Genomic DNA, 20,467 nt, shown 5'->3' with positions numbered 1-20,467 from the left:
CTTATTCTGACTTTTAAGCCATTATCCATATACACAAGTCAGCACGACTTCATTTCTGCTCTGAGGAAATCAGAAAATTCAAATAAGTATATATATACTATACGTAGCGGCTGGAAATCGTTAATCATGCAAATAGCAAGATGGATGAATAAATGATACGGCATCCATTAGTTAACGAGGTTTGTGCGTACCTACAACATGTGCCTTCCATATTTGTGGAAAAGAATAGGTTCCCTGAATAATACCTTTGTTTTTCAATGAACTGAAATTGCGTCGTTGTGAATTACAAGATTATCAATACTTTATTATTCACACATAAAATTTGAATAGATATTGCGGTAAATCTGTAGAATTTGAGATATTATATAATTACTGACCGTAATAAACAAAAGAAGCCGTTTTTATTAAGGCTATCTCTATATATTCTTTATTATATTTATGACTAGCTAAGTAAGACTGTATTGAGTTTTCTCTAAACTCATCAACTTTCCTATTAAAGTCTCATGTTTAGAAAGAATTTATTACATAAAAATGGCATACGGTATATGGTACGGCATACGGTATCTTATGAGATATTTAATGTTTTTTGAAAAACATACCGCCTAACCTAAACACTATAACAATCTACTTTCTTTGCATATTTTTCTCGGCTGAATCATCTATACAAATATTGCGGTAGGGATGACCCTAGTATCAAAGATGATATTTTTTTTTATGAAAAAGTACTATTCAAAAGCGCTTATATTATGTTTAAGTAAATGACAATAACGAGTCAGAAAGTTAAGTTTAAAATTTATACAAATACTATTTTATTGTTCGCGACTACATCTATGTTTTTAGGATATAAAAATCATTTATGTTTCTTCTCGTGACCGTATTTTCATGTTAACTGTCACAACAATCCATTCAGCCGACAGTTATGTATTATAGACATCCAGACATTTTCGCATTTCATTTTTTTTTTATGTATTTGCGAAGACTAAGAAGCACCTGATACAAATAGTAACCTGCCTATCTTACCAATATTACAAACACGGAAAGTGTGGATAGATGGACGGATGTTTGACTATTAGCACATCTATTAGTATTTAATATCTAGAACTCAAAATTCACACACTTTTTTATTTCATATTAATTGAACTAAATTTTCACCTAGGGAATGTAACTGGATGTCCTTCATGCAGGTCATTATAATGACCTTGTAAGGACAGTAGTGACATAATGTTATATTGAGATTTAATATTATATCTGTTTCTTCTTTTTTTAATATACTTTGTTTTTTTTTGTAATTTATATTGTCTTATAAAAAGTGTATGCGTGTATATCTGTTGATTTAAATAAATTTATTCTTATTTATTATTCTTTTACGCAAAACCTGACTGAAGTGAATTTTAATAAAACTTTATAATGATATAGCTTTTACATCAGAATAATATATAGCTTGTAACCTATATATTATTCTGATGTATAAGCTGATAAAACCGCAGTTATTTCTAGTTAATTAGACATAAATAGCAACACAGCATTACGTAATCATGTGATGCCCACGGTAGACGTTGCTGTTCCAGAGGCCTATGATACCATGTTTCTTACTGCCTAATCTGACCCTATAACGGAAATATAGAATACAAAACAAACTGTTTACTAGCTAAAATAGATGAGACAGAGTTACATCCTCAAAAGACACAGAACTAAGTGATTAAGATTTAAGAACAGTAAGTGATTATACTATTACTAGAACTAATTTTTATTTTTTCAGTGTATCATAACCATATTTTATGTATTTATTTATAAATAGCACATTATAATGTTACGTTTTATCCTTAAAAATAAGGTAATACCCTGCTCCCTAAATAGGAAAAATCCTGCACTTTAGACTAAGCAGTGTTAATTTCCTACAACATTATATTGATACAGAAAATATTATAGTTTATATTGTTAACTTAATTAATTATGTTTAATCGAATTACATAGATGTTATTTTGCGGAATGGATTTATTAGCGGAAACAAAATAATATAAATTCATCAAGTGGTACTAATATTAATTAAAAGTATTTTTACCGAATTTGCTTCGTTTCTTCTAAGATTTAGTAGTCATATTACAATACGGCTGAACGTCAGTCGTATCGTAGAAAGTAGCGCAGTAATGCGATAATCCCGCTAAACCTTAAGAGGAGTTTATCGTCGTAGCGTCCTTGAGCATTAGGTATTCGGCTATGCTGCTTCATCTAGTCTGATCTCCTCGGTATTTGAGGTCCACCCTCATCTAGACGCGAAGGCAATAATTATTTTTAATTAAAATTCTGTCCTAATTATTTATATTCCGAATTACTCGGACTATTTATTTATGACTCTGCACTATGTATATAGAGAAGTTATTTTTCAATTTTGAGAATTCATTACTATTTTATTTAGTAAGTATTTTTTTAAGTTTTTATACTATCTTGGAATATTAACATGAGCTAAAGTTGGGTTTCTTTAGTGAAAATCGCGTTTTACCTTTATGTGTAATTCTAAAGAAGAATTGAATGATGATTCGAAAATGATTAATTGAAAGATGCAAAACGTTGGTATTACTTATCCTAGGGACGAAATAATATGGAGTTTAAGTATTTGTTATAGTATATATATATGTATATAGTATATGTTATAGATATAATTAGAATACTGTCCTTTTATACATATGATCCTTCACACAATCCATCCATATTTTTATCGGTAGCCTTTATATATTGTATTTCGTTTTTAGTTTTATGTCAATAAAAAATTTCCTTCTTTTTTTCTTTCGTGTAGAAAACATACATATGGTACGTTTTTTATGGTGTAATATCATTTTAATCCGCAATAACATTAAATGGATCAATATAGCTGGGTCATATATATTATATAATGGAATATAATATGGCTAATTCTAGAATTCACCATCGACTAATATAAAATAACTATGCTAAGAGCTTCTATAACTTGAACAGTGCTTAATGAAGGTCGAACTAAGCAATCACAACGTTAAGTACTGTGGATTTAGCGCGAAATGCTTAATGGCAAGTTTACAACTTGCTACAACCTGTTACAAACGTACGAAACGTTCTTAAGTATGCTAGAATTGTAATTAGTACTAGTTTTATAGAGTTTATTATAGAAAGTAAAATATGATAATCAAAGTAAAATAAAATCATGTGTTTTACCATAACAATAGCACGCAAAATTTTACTGTTTACTATTTATTTATTCAATTAACACAATATAAACTTACAGCTAATTGCTAACACGTTTATATTTTAAAACTATTAAACTTAACTATATAACGACAAAACATATTTTATTTATTATAGAATTCAAGTTTTCTGTATATACGTCAGCATATTGGACCCTAACCAAAAACAAAATTTAACAGATGTAAATAATTGTATACAAGTCACAAAGAGAGAAAATAATAATAATGGTAAATTAGGATTTCTCCTATTAATACTTATATTAGACTATTATTATCAAGCAAATCCATCCGATTGTAAAATTCTTTATGCTATAACCATTCACATATTTTTTTTAAATACTATCAATTTATATAAGGAAGTCATCCACAAACATAAAAAATGTATGTAGAAATTTAAACGAAAATTCCTTCATTTACTGATTCCATCTTAAAAAGTAACCTTTCAGCAATTCACCTGGTATCGGTAATCATTTACCATAATATTTACTGTAAGCTCGTTTGCTTTCTATGTTATAAAAACCCATACATATTATACCATACCCATATATAAAAATATTAGTGCAAAATGAACATAACTTTTAAAAATAATATAAAACTGTTCCTCTAGTAATAAACTAAACGCAAAAGTTTGTCGAGATTGATAGATGTTTCTTAGTATGTTATACCACAGATTACATAATATTACATAGTTATACAGAGACTACTTGAAAATATATTGCAAAGTATTTATAACAATATTTTTAAATAAAATTCTATGTATGGTAAAAAATATATAACATAGCGTTTTTACCACTTTCAAATTTCTTCCTTTACGTGACCGTAAACTTCTTGCCACTAAATAGTTCAGGATTTCTTCAAAATATGTAGACAGATATAATACATGTTTCTATTACTTTAAAATTGTTTTCCTGATGTGACCTTAATTTTTTTGCTAGTTCATTTTTCGCTTATAATTCTGTGTATGGACTGATTAATACATAATAGAATAGAATAGAAATAATCTTTATTCAAATAAACTTAATATAAGTACTTTTGAATAGTCACATTTTTTTTATTCTACCGCTCATTCGGAATGCAGACTCATCACAAGAAGAATGGGCAAGTAACTTGCGTGTTGCTCTTTTAAATAAATGTTGATGTTTGAAATTATTTATTTGCTTACGTTTATTTTTCGCTTATGTATGCGATCAGTTTTTCTATAAAGTAGTATTTTTATTAAAATTACATGTATAGACAGAAATAATACTTTTTTGAACCACTTTAGAATTATCTCTCTCACGTGACCTTTTTTTGCTAAGGTTCATTTTCCGTTTGTGATTCTGATCACAGGATTTCTCCAGCTCCCCAGAGCCAATAATGAAATCAATTATTCAAAATCGAACGGCTAATGGAACAAAACGCTGAAATTTGATAAAGTTGTTTTTGTGATATTCCTCCGTTCGACTCAATGTTCTCAAAACTTCCATTCAATTATATTTACAGCTTCGTAACATTTTACTGGAGGATTTATAATTTTCAAACTTTTTCTATACAGACTGTACCATCGACTTTAGCTACCATATAAATTATAATAAATAAATAACCCTGGACAATTAACACAGTGTCATCTAGTTCCACGGTAAGCAGAGCTTGTGTTATGACTACTAGACAACTGATATAAATATATAGATTTTTTTGTAAATAAATACGTACATATAGAGAACACCCAGACCGATACAAACAATCATACTCGTGAATGTTTGCATCGTGCGAGGAATCGAACTCGCGACCATCGTAAGTACAACGGTGTGCTAAACCACTACACCTCTGAGGTCGTCATATAACCATATAAGATATCTTAATGTCAAATTTCATTATAATCCGTTCAGCCATTTAGTCGTGAAAAGTTAGCCTGTTTTGGGACTAGATGGCGCTGTATGTTCATGTATCATATTCATATTATAAATTCGAAAGTTTGTGAGTCCTGTTTACTGTTATAAACAGAAACTACTGAACGAATTTTGTTGAAACTTTACAGTGATATAGCTTATACATGAATAACACATAAGCTATAACTTTAACGGGGCTGAAACCGCGGGCCCAGCTAGTATTACCTATATCTTTTCTAAGCCTTTTATGTACATATATATCTATTGATATAAATACGAGATAATAAAGTTATTATGAACACAAAGACATCCGACAAACAAAGAATATTCTTCTTACATTTGCAAACATGTATCGTAACGGTCTACTACAAAGGATGTATTTGTGTTCCTACCCTTTTGATCTGTTAGTTCTGGAGATATAAATTAGTAGAGGACTATATACATATAATAAAAATGTAACTGGACTGATTCGCCCTCTGTATATGAAAGATATATGAGAATAAAATATCATTCGGGTATTTTATCAACATAACAGGATCCAAAACAATTATTGTTGCTTATTTTTTATATTATATATGTTACATATTTTTTATTTATCTGTGCATTAGAACTATACTTAAAAACGGCTTAATTAACTTGGTTGCAGTTTCACTATTGTATCTCCATTTCGAATACTATTATTATTTAAAATTTTGTTATTTCTTCTATTCTCATAGATTTACTAATAAAATCACTTTTTTATAGAAATACATGTTATTTTGCGGAAGTTAATTTCTTTTCTTACTTATATTATTTTGTTTATAAACTAATGTTATTCCGAATACAATAAAACCCAACAGGGGTGCATAGTCGTGGGCTCAGCTTGTTTGAAAATAAACCTATAAATAGTGTGACGAGAGAAGAATATTAGTTCGTCCTTTGCCGTGTTAGTTTCAAATGTTCTCAGAGAATTGTGGGCACGTCAAGTGTCGCGTTCACCACACCGTCGACAGTTGACAATACCTCTAATTATCTCATCTGGTATAATAGTCGTGAAGATGTGTACTAGTATCTTTATGTACATTTCATGGTCATAAAAGTTTAATTAAGGAAACTGAATTTTAGACCTAAAGACGCTTTTTTCTTTTTTTCTGACTACACTAATGCTGTAGGCTGCTGTTGATCTTTAGGGGCCATTCAAGTATTAGTAAGTACGTAAGCACTCTTGGGGGAGATCTTTACTTTGCTTATTTTGGATGACACGAGGCTACCCCTAATGTCATCCAAAATAAGCAAAGTAGATGGGGTAGGGGAGTCTAGATGATGATTACGTTATCGGTAGATATTTACTTTTTTACACGAATAGCAACATTGTCTTTGCTAAAAAAACAAAACATTAATTAATAATGTTTATGTAAGCATGGGGTAGGGGGTAATAGCTTTGCTTACTTTTGCTGACAAGGAGGATGGGGGAGGGGGCTAAATGATTGTAATAAATCTGCTTACGTAATACTTGTACGGCCCGTTACAGCTTCACTGGACGATAGACGATACTCTTCTATACTTGTACTCTCCACAAATGGCAATAGGGGAGAGTACAAATGGCACTCCAAACTCGCGGAAGGACTTATGGAGAGGCTAAAACCCAATTCCTGCCTGACAGATGAAGACGACTTTAGTCTGAGAGTTTAGTCGGCACCGTTAGTGGTTCGAAGCTCGGCTCAGGCCGCAATATCGATCCCTGTTTGAATTGAACGGGGGATCGATTTATGACGAACACCGAGGGGTTTTAGTCCGTCCGCATCCCTTCATAAAGACCACCCGAATGAATTATGAACCCCTCCCCTTGGAAAAAAAGGTGTCATGTGATAACCTGATGTCCGTGCTGCAGTTAATTTATGTATGGTTACCACTTATCTTCACTTACCATCAGATGACCTGTAATTACATTGGCTGAGAGAGAATGCTGTTGTTCTTCCTCTTTGAGGATAAGAGCAAAGAAGACGAATAGCTTACCTTGACTTTGAAACTCGAAATTCAACATTGTTAGTGACAGACGATGAAATGGGACACGCTATACGAAACGTGACGTGGAATCACGTTTCTACGTCAAATGTGACGGTTATTTTGTGTATTATTTTTCACGCTACCAAATTTTCTTTTTTGCTTTATTTGTAAATCTTATCAATCGTTATGTTATTGTAAAGTATATCAAATGTTTAGGGTTGTTAATGGGATAGTTTTTTTATCTGAAGCTATTTCTGAACAACTATAATTGACTAACTATAAATTAACTTACAGAGTGGCTAATTAGAGAGAATTAGTATGGATTTTACATATTATGTAATAGTATTTTGGAAAATACTTTTAACTAATTAAATATCTAATGATTATTTCTTTTATAGATGACAGTTTTCTAACGTTTCAATAATACATTCTACGTTAAGATTTATCTCTAATTTTTATTTTAAAAATAATGTGAACTAAATATCTAACGTTTGTATTTTTAAGTAGTTTCTAAATTTTTCGGGCTCAGTGGTCTAGCGGTTTAATACATCGTCTTTCTTCCAATGATTATGAGATCAATTCCTTGGCCGTGTACCATTCGTATAGGTTCACTTTTAGATCATCAAGCATAAAATAACATAGTATAATACCAAAAACTACAGTGTGATGCGGCCTTCCTTCCATAGTTCTATTCTAATGCTATGTAAATTCATCTCGGCTCCGAGCGTCGGGTAAGCAGCTATCTCGGATGCAATCACTTCTAGATTACTGTGGGGAGACTACGTTTTATAACATTTTAAAATTTATTACTCCGCACTTCAGCTATGGCACAGATAAGATGGTATTTCAGCTAAGGTAAGATTAACATTTGTATTGCATACTAAAGCGTTTGCTGATTTATTACAATTTCAATATTTAATGTAAATGATTAAGTAAATAAGACTAGACCTATTTATCCTTACATATAATAAAATCGTAAATTGGTGATTTAGCGAAAACAGTCCGTTTGTTTGTTTGTGTACGTTTCACGTTATAAGAGACTTTTCATATAATATGTTGTTAAATGTAGGCTAACTAATATGCTAAAAATCCTAGTAATTCGCCCCCAAATTAGTAAATTTGAATAATATTAAATACCCCATTTAATATTGTTAATTAATTAACAAATATAATAATAGATGGTATTGTATAAGTGTTTTATTTACTTTAAATAATAATAATATAACTCTTTCTTGTGAACAGAGAAATATTTGTAAAAAAAAAAGGAATAAATATGTTAAATAAAAGGCGGTCTTATAGCTTAAAGTAATCTCTTACAGACAATCTGAATATTATTGTCGTTTAATTGTCGTGAAAAGATGTCTACATATGTACACGCGGATGATATCGTGGAAACTACTAATAAAACAATAAAAGCTTATAGGTACTAACTTCAGAAAGTATTTCTACTTTCCGAAATAGAGGGAAATCCTGTAGAATTTGGTTCTAGGTTTCAATCCACTACCTAATAAAAACGAGCAGGCAAAAGGGATGCGACAATGAAAAAATACCATTCTCACAATTTATCTCTGAGATTTCTGAAGCTGAAAATCCGAAATATTTAGAGACATTCTTAATAGAGGAATTATTGAAAAATGGAATGAAGTTCACAATTTGCTTGGTTTTAGAGGATGATAATCCATACACATACAGGTGGAAATGTGTTTGTCTTTTTATTACTTTTTTATGACTAAACGACTGAATGATGAAAGACATGAACATAGATTGTATCACGAGAACAGATATAGAATTTCTTTTATCTCAAAAAATAATCCGACACCGATTCGGGTTGAAATAGGGGATGAAAGTTTGTGGAACAAAGTCGCATATTAATATATAAAATCTAATAATATATAAAGTAATTGTACATATGTAAATGACAGAATACAGATGAAGTGAAAATGTTATGAGTAATTAATTTATACTCTATTAATTAGAATATAAATTGGATTTTTATTTGTTTTTGATTTGATTTTCTTGTTTTTTTTTGTAATGATTTCATATCCAATTGTTTTATTTCCTTTGATTTGATAAAATAATTTAAATGTTGTTGTGTTGTGATTGTAGGGGTTTCATACGCAGCGGTAATAAATATAGCGACATACAAAAGTAAAACATGTCAACAGGAAAATTCACGAACAACAGAAGACACCAAATACTATTTCTAAATATAAAATTCTAATTGTCATAATTCGCAATGTCTTCTATTTGGCCAGATACAAATTTAATAAAAATTCCAATAGTAATGTGTGATGTAATAAATGTTATTATACGTGCTGATTTAGCCGAAACAAAAAATAGCCGAAATAAAATTATTCGTGTTAAGACCCGGTTAACATTATAAATAATGCCCATTTAGTTATTTTAAAAAACATGCTTATGATCTACTTGTGGATATATTAAATAATCGACTACCAGTTTGGTTAAATGTATTAGAGAAACGATCTCGGCAACTGATTCGTGGAAAGATTCGTGAAATCGTAAAACGTAATCAAACGACCGTAATTTGGGCCCGTTCGTGGAATCTTTTAACCATTTCACCCATTGCCAGAAAGAGTCGAAAAATCAGCTCAGCTGCGTCAGCTAAACAGGAGAGTTTACTGATGGTAATCTTTTTATTTCATTTGGAATACGTTTATAGGTGAAAATAAATAGACATTAATACTGATGAGAAATGTGGAAAACGAGTTATTTGAAACAGGTGATTAATTGTATTAACAATGAATATAACTGGACATTTATTATTCCACAAAAACCGATAGAGAAACAGTATTCAAACAAACCATAATAATATTCTATCAGTAGTCTAATATCAATAACCCATAATTTTGCTTAGTTTGGGACTAGATGGGCATGTGTGAATTGTCCTGGTAAAGGCCAAAAGAAATAATAACTTAGGTAGTGGCACTTGAAAACTATTATAACTTTACTTTGTACCTATAATTGCTATATATAGTAGTAGTGCATAGTATTATTGTACATGTATTTGTGAGCGAATGATTGTACATGTATTGCGCTGGTATAAAAATAATTAATGAACATAAATATAATTATGAAAAGACAATTTTTAGAAAGAAATAATATAATTGTATGTATCAAAAGTGAAACAGTTGACAGAGGAAAGACAATTATATATAACCTTTTTCTATATTTAACAATAGGTAAAAAACATAAATAAATATATAAAGAGGTGCGTCGTGCACAATACTAAATAGCGTTAAAAAGAAATGTCTGTTTGAAAATTGGAAATTTCGAATAGATTCTCACCGTTGCCTCTTCATAGATGTTCCTGATTTATTGCGTTGTTCTCGAGAATGAGGTAGATATAAAATTGGCAATTCGATCCAACATCAACCCTGTTATTGGACCTCTAAATCTAAGATTGTTTTTAGGGTTCCAGCTAGCTTTACTTGTGGTTTCAATTTATCTGCATGTCTTCTTACTTTTATACAGTGACATAGTAGCGTTTTTTAGTAATAAGGCGTATACCTAATTCGAAATACCTAAACTAAACGAAATATCTAACCGAGTGGGCCACTATTATCTAAATATATATAACTCAAAGGTGACTGACTGACATAGTGATCCACCGCTCAAACCACTGGACGGATCAGGTTGAAATTTGGCATGTAGATAGATGTTATGACGTAGGTATCCGCTAAGAAAGGATTTTGATTAATTCTACCCCCAAGGGGATAAAATAGGGGATGAAAGTTTGTATGAAACTTTGTCAATTTTAAACCGATCGGGTTGAGACTTTGCATGCATAAAGCTACTATGACGTAGGCCTCCCCTAAGAAAGGATTTTGATAAATTCCACCCTTAAGGGGATAAATTAACGCAAGCGAGACAGCGGGCAAAAGCACTAGCTTTTTGCCCGCGGTTTCGCTTGCATTATTTTATTAAAAAAATACTCTAAGAAGCGAATTTGGGGATGAAAGTTTATGCATAATCATATACGATATAGTAGTTTTATTTGCGATTATGCATAAACTTTCATCCCGAAATTCGCTTCCTAGAGTACTTTTTTAAGCCTTTGTCTATCCTCGTGATACTGTTTATCTAGATCTTAAATTTTATTAAGATCTGTCGAACCCTTTAATTATTGTAAAGTTAATTGTAATGTATTTTAAAATAAGGTTTTTAACATAATTGTTATAAGAAGGTACTTGAATGCGATTTGTAAATCATAATAATACCTACTTGTTTCGAGTAATTTAACAACAAACACGTACGTACAACATTGTCCATATAGACTGTTGCATACTGCTGGAATAGGCAAGAGTAAGGAGGAGTAAAGGAGAGTTATCCACGCGAACAATATTTTACAACGCTTTCCTCGGTTAAAAATATATTCTCTAAATGAAGGTTTCTTTGTTATCTTTCCCATACGGACCCACATAGACACATAAACTTAGACATATACGTACAAACACACAAAATAAATGAGGGATACCCAGAACATAAACGTACCGTCCCGTTTTAGGATGAAGTCTTGCTTTCATTGAATTCTCTCGAACACAAAAACATCGTATTGTTTAAGATTTTCTCTTATACTCTTTTGTATTTGATTCAGATGGTTTTCTTGATGAAGGGTAATCAAAAATATATTTATCTGTTGTAATATTTGATCTGTAGTTAGTTAATAATGAATTTTGTCGTATATTTTTAGAGAGATTAAATCTGCAGGTGACACACCTGAACTGTTATAATAATGAATGAATAATAAAAATAATTTTATTTCACACATTTTGTACAAACAATTTATGAAGTCCCTGACTTCTGAGTGTAGACAATACCTGTGTTTTAGAAGTCAGTGTTCACTTCCATTTTATGATGTGTGTTTACCCATTTTGCATTATCAGCTGTATTGAAGAACTCACTATTCAATATGACAATGAAATTACAGGATATTATTTCTATGTTCCTGAACGAACACTGTATGGTGCGGCTAATTATCCAAGGTTCGGTTGAGGGCAGACGTTCTCGGGGTCGATCACCAACGAGATGGACTGACATTATAAGAACGGCTACACAGCAGTCCAGTAAAAAAAGTACAATGTTCTCGTGCAGCCAAAAACTGTACCAGATGGAGGCAAATTGTAGGGAGCTCTTTCGGCAAGGACCACAACGAAACTATATCACATAATATACCATCATGAAAGCCACAACCACTCTGCCAAGAGTGAACGACTGAAGAAGAAGAGATTTCTATGTAACTACTGGTTAGTTTTTATTTTTCCACTTTGTGTCAATATTTCTATCCTATTATATATTAAAATGAGTATAATTGACTATTTTGACTTTGTAAAAGAACACTCGAGTTTATGTCATAAAATAATTCGGAAACGGCCTCGGTGATAGACATTTAGCACTTTTATTATTTGCACTCCTGTGACTCACACACCACTTCCTGTGTCACACTGTTTTGGGTTGACTGGAAGAGATCTGTTTTAGAGATAAGTCCTTCTTTGCGAACATAATTTGTGACATACGTGTATTCAAAATTTGTATATAAAGATGCAATTAAGTATATATATAATTATGTAATATTATCTTATCTGTGGCATAATCGAACCCGCGGGTTCTATTACTAGAAAGAAGTAGAGTAGAAATATTTTTATTTACGACTATGATTATTTGTATTCGTCTCGGTGTTTATGTATATATGTATTTATAAAAAATATATAAAGAAGGGTTTTTTATAAACTACAGAGGCAGACCAAGGAAGGGATGGGAAGATGTTGTTGCTAGGGACATGATAGAGTGTGAGTTCTCTGAAGACGATGTCCGGGACAGGATAAAGTGGCGGACAAAAATAGGGAAAGCTGACCCCACCACCATGTGGGATATATAGCCAGGAAGAGAGAGAGAGAGAGAAAGAGAGAGAGAGAGAGAGTTTATATAAACTACCTTAGTAGTAGTAGTCAGTATCTATAGTTTAAGTATTGCTTAGTTTTGAGACTAAATAGCGATCTGTAAACTGTATGTGCAAAAAAAAATATTTATGTACCTACGTAATAGAGAATAAGATGCAAAATTAAAATATTACTAATGTAGATAAAGTTGCAAAATAAAATATATAAATATATCTCATAATGAAATATTCATGAAGCATAAAATTCATTAGCAAGTCTCACTACAAGTTATAGGTACATTAAGAATTCTAATCTATCTCTTTAAGCACGACTAAGTAACAAACATCAAAACAAGTTTACAAACTTTTATATTTATATGCATATTTTACCTGCGATTTCATTTGCATGTTGGAGATAAAGGATTGTCCACGTCCGTTCTTGAAATATAACATATTTTTAAGTCAAATAAGGCGTTTATTCGAGAAAAGGCAATAAATTGACGGACAAACAAACTTTTTGAATAAATAACATTTAACATGAAGTTATTATGACGATGACGTACATTAGCTAACTTTTGTTTAAAAAAGCAAATAAAGTCGCGGCTAATGGCTAGTCTTACTAAAATTATAAACGCGAAACGAAATATTCGAGCTTGGATGGATAGATGTATGGATGGATGTTTGTTACTCTTTCACGCAAAAACTCCTGAATGGATTTCGATGAAACTTTACAGTAATCTTAATAATAATATTATAAATAGGAAAGTTTGTGAGTATGGATGTTTGTTACTCTTTCACGCAAAAACTAATGAACGGATTTTGATGAAACTTTACAGTAATATAGCATATGCAACAGGATGACATATAGCCTATATTTTTTATTGAAATTGAACGCAGGTGAAACCGTAGACACCGCTAGTATAGTTTATACAAAATAATTACACATAGGCCATCAATTTTATGCGAGTAAAAACGCGGGTAAAACTACTGTTACATAATAATAAATGTAAAATATATTTTGCAAATATTCCAAATAGCTGTTAGTATCGCAAAATCACAACTATTAACATCAATATTTCATTTAAAGCGACCCTAACACGGGGTTTGTTTGGCGATAATGAAATACATAAGTTTCACAATAATATTATGGAACCCATTTACAGTTTGCCATTATAACAAATGCAATTAGCAAACTTGAAGAGCCTCTAATTCCGGATCCAGCAACGAAACGACAGTTCCACCTTGAAGTTTATAAACTATTGGCGCCCGCGGTTTCACCTGCGTTAACTTTCAATATATAAATTACTATATGAAATATAGCCTGTGTTATTCTGATGCATAAGCTATATTATTGTAAAGTTTCATTAAAATCCGTTCAGTAGTTTTTGCGTGAAAGGGTAACAAACATCCATACTCACAAACTTTCGCGTTTATAATATTATTAAAATTCAGGTTTTCAGGTGTTATTTTACTATGAGGATATTTTCTAGTCAACTGTAACTATATATATAAACATTATAAGTAGACGTAACTTTTTACCATCACTACTCGGCCTCGGTGGTCTAGCAGTTTAGACATCGCCTTACTTCCAATGGCCGTGTGTTCGATTTCTTGTACAGTACAAACATTTTTATTCCTGAGTATGAATACTTGCATTGGTCTGGGTGTTTCCTATGTATATTATTTATGTATTAAAAAAAAAGTAAAGAAATAGTTACTTGGTTAACAAAATAAATCAGTTATAGTTATTAGAGCAGATCAGTCTCTACAAGCAGCATCCGTTAACGAGAACACCTCTAGACAATCACCACAAGGCCATCTAGTACTACGCTAAACAGAACTTGTGTTATGTTTACTAGACAACTGATATAAATACTTTAAAAAGCATGGAAAACACCCAGATCAATACGAACAACCAATCTCATGATTAGAAATATTTGTACTGTGTGACGAATCGAATCTGCGACCATCCGAAAGTTAACCGGTGTGCTACCGCTACACTATCGACGATTTTTGATGATGACTACTTATACTGTAAACATCATCAAAATCATCATCGAATTTTATTCGACTTTAAAAAGGCTTTATTATAAAGCTACTCTCCTAGTGGAGTACTTTATAATAATCTAAAGAAGAATTTTTCTTTTTTTTCTCCGCAGATAGCGGTCCGTGCCTTTGTTGATCCAAAAACTATCAATAAACAAAATTAAAGTAACATTATATATTAATTCAAGTAATCTAAAATATATTGAATACAAAACCAAATCGAAACTTGGACAGTATTTGAGTTCATAAATATTTAAACCAATTATTATGGTCTTTTATACTGCATAACTCCGACAAGGGGAGAGAGAAGAGAAGCAAGAAGAAGAAGAGAGCAATCTGAGTGAAGGCTTTATGTCTTAACTGATCGTTAAGTAGAACCAGTTCATGACATTCCGATGCAATCCTACCATCATTGCATCTATACTTATAATCTTAGGCGGAATAAGGAAAGGAGTAGCTTTATAACAAAGTTACTCCTCTTTAAAGTCGGATAAAAATCAGTTACTAATCTCTATTAAACACTCTCGGTTGTTTGTTGAACGTAAAGCTTTATTACCCATCAACAAATATGTTTCCATTACCATCAAACGTCAGTTTATCTACTATTTTGGGGTTAAAACTTTCACGTAATAAACCTGGAATTGTTTGTACATAAACGTTGAACACCATTATGTGGATATTATCTAAAAATGACCTCTTATCTCGTAAAAATCGTCTCAAAAACGTTATAGCCTGAATGTTTACTACTCTACTGTACTAAATAATAATACTATACTTTTTACAGATTAACTGTTTGACGCGATTATATAGCCTGTGTTATTTCTTATAACAATAGCTAGCTGCTGGTAAATGTCGAAATTGGTCCAGTAGTTCCAGAGATTAGTAAAATCAAATAGATGGTCATACAGACAAAAGGACATACATTTCTGTGTAATTCTATTGTAAATTTTGTGTAATAGTTAAAATTTTTTAATATATATTTCATATCCATTTAGTGAAAAATTTATTTGTTAGTATAGATACAAATAAGGAATGAGGGAGGATATTGTTCATAATGTTAGATCTATCTCCACGCGATCTCTCCTTGGAACCATCGTGGTTAATTCCTGTTGAAATTAACTTGAAATAGAGAGGGTATTAACTGTCATCTAACTGGTGTTTTAACATACTCATCCTATCCTTCAATGATGCCCCACGAGCGTCTATCGTTACCATAGGTGGGAAAACCATTCCCTCATAATCTATTAAAAAATACATATAATTTTAACAATAACAATATAGTTTTAAATTAAAATAACTTAAAAAATATCGTTTTAATTAAATTACTAGCTGTACAGGCGACTTCGTCCGTGTTGAATTTAACTTTATTTTTCTAAAATAAAAGTAGCCTAAGTTACTCCTTATTATATCAGCTACCTGGCAAAAAAAGTCCCGTCAAAATCGGTCCAGCCATTTCAGATATTAGCGGGAACAAACAGACATACAGACAGACAAAAATTTTTAAAAGTGGTTTTTTGGTGTATGTTTCGTATTTATATTCATATGCGTGCAGTAAAAAATGGTTATTTCAATATTACAAACAGACACTCCAATTTTATTTATATGTATAGATTAATTTATTGAGCGTAGCTTGTCAATGTACATTTCTGACTGAGTTTTTGGTTATTCTTCTGACTCTGATCTGTGAATACAACCGTTAAATTCTATTATATTATATAAAATAATAATTAAATTTGATTATACGTTTGTTGTGTAATAAGATAAAGGAAGTACATTAACAGAAAGTATTTCAGTAATCCATCATAACAAGCGTCCGAACTTTCGCTTTGAAACTCTAAGGACGGAATTTGAAACTTTATTCTGCGCTTAGGAAGTCACATCACATACAAAACACTGTAAACTGGAGGTTTGACATAAACTGGGGTTTATTAAGAGTTATCTAAACTAAAATTGCAAAGAAGAAAGTTGTGAGTTTGTTTGTTTGTTTGTAATGAATAAATACAAAAAAACTTGGTCAATTTCAAATAATCTACCACGAAAATACTGTATTATATTATTATTAGTAAAGATCATAAGTGGGTAGAGCTGAGAAATATATCTAGTCATATAATTATTTGGAGGGAGATTACGTTTAAAGTCATCTGCGTGGATATCTGTGGTACTCAATTCTTAAAAACAAACTGAATGATTTTAAAAATAGAACGTCGAACATTGAACTGCGATATTGTTTTGTTTCTTTTTATTAAATTAGATACCCATTCTTCTTGTACTTGTACTATCCCCGGCCCAAAACGATTTTTTTAAACATTTTCTTTAATACAGTTACAGCAATTATTGTTCACCAAACAATTTTTATGGAATTTTTTTTCTGTCTAAATTAATTATGCTACCAATAAGATACGGGAGTACTAAAACTATTTAGAATTTAATAGAACAACGCGCCGCTACGTCTACGAAATAAATTACATTTTGTTAGCGCTAAGACTTTGTATTAAATTAGCGTAATTTATAGCTTAACTATATTATATTAAATAAAAGTATACGACTATGTACCAGTCGTTAGAAAGGATAGTTAATGTTGTCTATACTATATTACATAGAGAGATAGAGAGAGTACATTCTAATAAGAGGAAAGTAAAACCTCGGAACTACTGAACCGATTTAAAAAATCTTTCACTGCTTTTTCATTATGGCAGATAATGGAATGGTGCACCCGCCTACGTTAACGATTTACGCTGGCGGCGCACCAGTGTAGAATAATATGATGAGTATAAAATCAGGTCAGTCAGCCCATCGTGGCGAATTCACCAGTAAATAACAATTATGATTTGAAAGGGAATTGTTAATATATTAATATGGACTAATAACACTATTGCGAGCATTGTACTATGTATAATATACATTGTACAATATTTATAATTATTAATATCGTGTAATTGACTAGTAATACTATATATTTTAATTCTACCAATATTAAAGGTGCGTAGGGAAGTGTAGTTCAGCTGTGTTGGTGTTTTTCTTGCTGGAATATTCATATATCTTAGTGACCACTATAAAGTACCTACAATATGTCTTCCGTAAATGCCAAATGTGCGGGTTGTTTGAAGAAAATCGACGATAAGCGCTCGTTGTGCTGCAGCAAATGCCATCAAAAGTACGACCTTGTTTGTGCAAACGTTTCGGAGCAGCGCTTCTACAACACCATGTCAGCGGAGCACAAGGCAGCATGGCGGTGCGTTCTGTGTATGAGCAAGCTACGCAGAACTGATAACACAAACACGCGTGCGAGAAGCTCTAGATAATGTCACTCGGCGACGTGGAGCTGCTGTTATTAGTCCGGGCAAAGCGCCTCATGACTCGCCGGAGAGCTTACCATCGGTTGGTCAGAATAGTGTGGTGGATAATGGGCCGTCAGAGATTTCAGGCGAACTGTCATTATTGCATGAAATTCGCTTGTTCAGAGAGGAGATGGCAGCCACGCGATCTCAAATGAGCATTCTTAATGATTCTCTTAATAAACTTACATCTAGAATGGACCAGTGTGATAAGCGTATAGATCATCTTAGTGCTCGTGTCGAATCTCTCGAACGTCAGAGCACTCAGAGAGGTGAGGACAGAAGCACAGAAAAGCTTTTAGGGTCTATAGAACAATTAAAGACAGAACTCAATGATAGAGACCAAGAGTGTTTATTAAACGACATCGAGATATCGGGCATTATTGAACAGAAGGGTGAAAGTCTGCCTCACATTGCCATGACTATTGCAAGCAAGTTAGGTGTCAAGTTGGTTGACGAGGATCTGGTCAGCGTCATGCGGGTTGGTCCAATACAGGCGCCGCAGGAGTTTTCATCATCATCGTCTAAACATTCTGGTCCCCGTCTCATCGTTATTCGACTTTGCCGCAGAGTTCTTCGTGATCAACTGCTTAAAGCTGCTCGCGTACGGAGGGGTGCCACCACATCAGACACCGGTCTGCCCGGGCCACCACAGCATTTCTATGTTAACGAAAGGTTGACGAGGGTCAATCGTTTCCTGTTTCGACGGACACGGGAACTTGCTGGGCGCTTCAACTGGCGGTTCGTATTGGTAGAATATTTGTAAGACAGAACCACGGTACAAGTGCTCTTTCAGCGCATTCGATGAACAAGACCTTCTTAAAGTTGGCTCAACTCAAATTCAAAACGAATAAGATAAGTATAAGTCCACTGAAGGTCACTTCATATATCAATATCGGTATCTGTATATCCATAGTATTTTGCTTACACTATTGTTTTGAATTTTATATTATTTGTTCCATTCTGCCGGTGTTGTATATACTAAGTAAAATCTATTCAATTATTATTATCATAATGTATATACTTTTTATTGTATTATCCATATATTCACATAATCTGAAACAATACAGAATCAATATAACTACTTATTTCATGTATGAACTATTCAGCGAGTATAAATTATTTATTAATTGTTATTTAAATCTGTATTACGTATTACTATTTATTGTATCAATCATATATCTTTCTAAAAAGATGAATAATCATATTTCATTTTATTTGTATCTTGTTTGCCACAATAATATGATCTTGTGCGAATCTGCTGCAATCCAAGGGTACTTGAAAATATTTATGTCATATTATATATCCATAGATTACACTATACAACGCACTAAAATCACTTCACTTCTATCTATGGTAACGTCGGCGTCGCCTACTATTCTTCGTTATACTAGCAACATTTACAATGATAGAACTAAGTACGCGTGCTTACCTTGTGTTGACTCCTTTGTGGTATTTATTTTTATAAATCATACAAGTCTTCAATTCAAATAAGTTCATTAAGTTAGGTCTATACAATGCCGGGTCACTCAATACAGCACGAGACGAATTTATAATTGCAGTGAATCGTTTCAACGCCGACTTCATTGCAATAAATGAAACATGGCTTCGCTCGGGTGAGGAGGGATGTGCGCCCGCCGTCGCCGACTACAGACTGTATAGCTCACCGCGACCGGTAAACATGCGCGCCGGCCGCGGGGGGACTAGCTTCTATGAAACGTATTGTGCGCATACTCAAACACCCAGCGGCTGGTATCGAACAGATGTGGTTGTCCACGCGTATTAATTGCTACAATATATTAATCGGTACTGCATATCGTCCTCAATGGATGAACATTGATAATTTTTTGGATGCTATAACGGAAACTGTGACTTATTTTTCTAATTATGACTATACGGTTCTTATGGGAGATTTAAATGTTAATATGCTAAATTTGCATAATATAAGTGCACAAAAAAAATAGTACAGTTTCTACACTATACTAGCCTCACGCAAGTAGTTAATGAGCCAACACACTTGTCAACCGACACTGAAACGCTTATTGACCTGGTGTGTACTAATGCACCGGTCCGCAGTATTTCGAACAATTTTATTAGAGGTTCCTTAGGGCATGCGATGAT

The sequence above is a fragment of the Achroia grisella genome, unplaced genomic scaffold, assembly GCF_030625045.1.
Source record: "Achroia grisella isolate CSIRO2021 unplaced genomic scaffold, CSIRO_AGI_Agris_v1 utg402, whole genome shotgun sequence".
NCBI classification, from domain to species: Eukaryota; Metazoa; Arthropoda; class Insecta; order Lepidoptera; family Pyralidae; genus Achroia; species Achroia grisella.
This window is presented reverse-complemented; position numbering follows the sequence as displayed.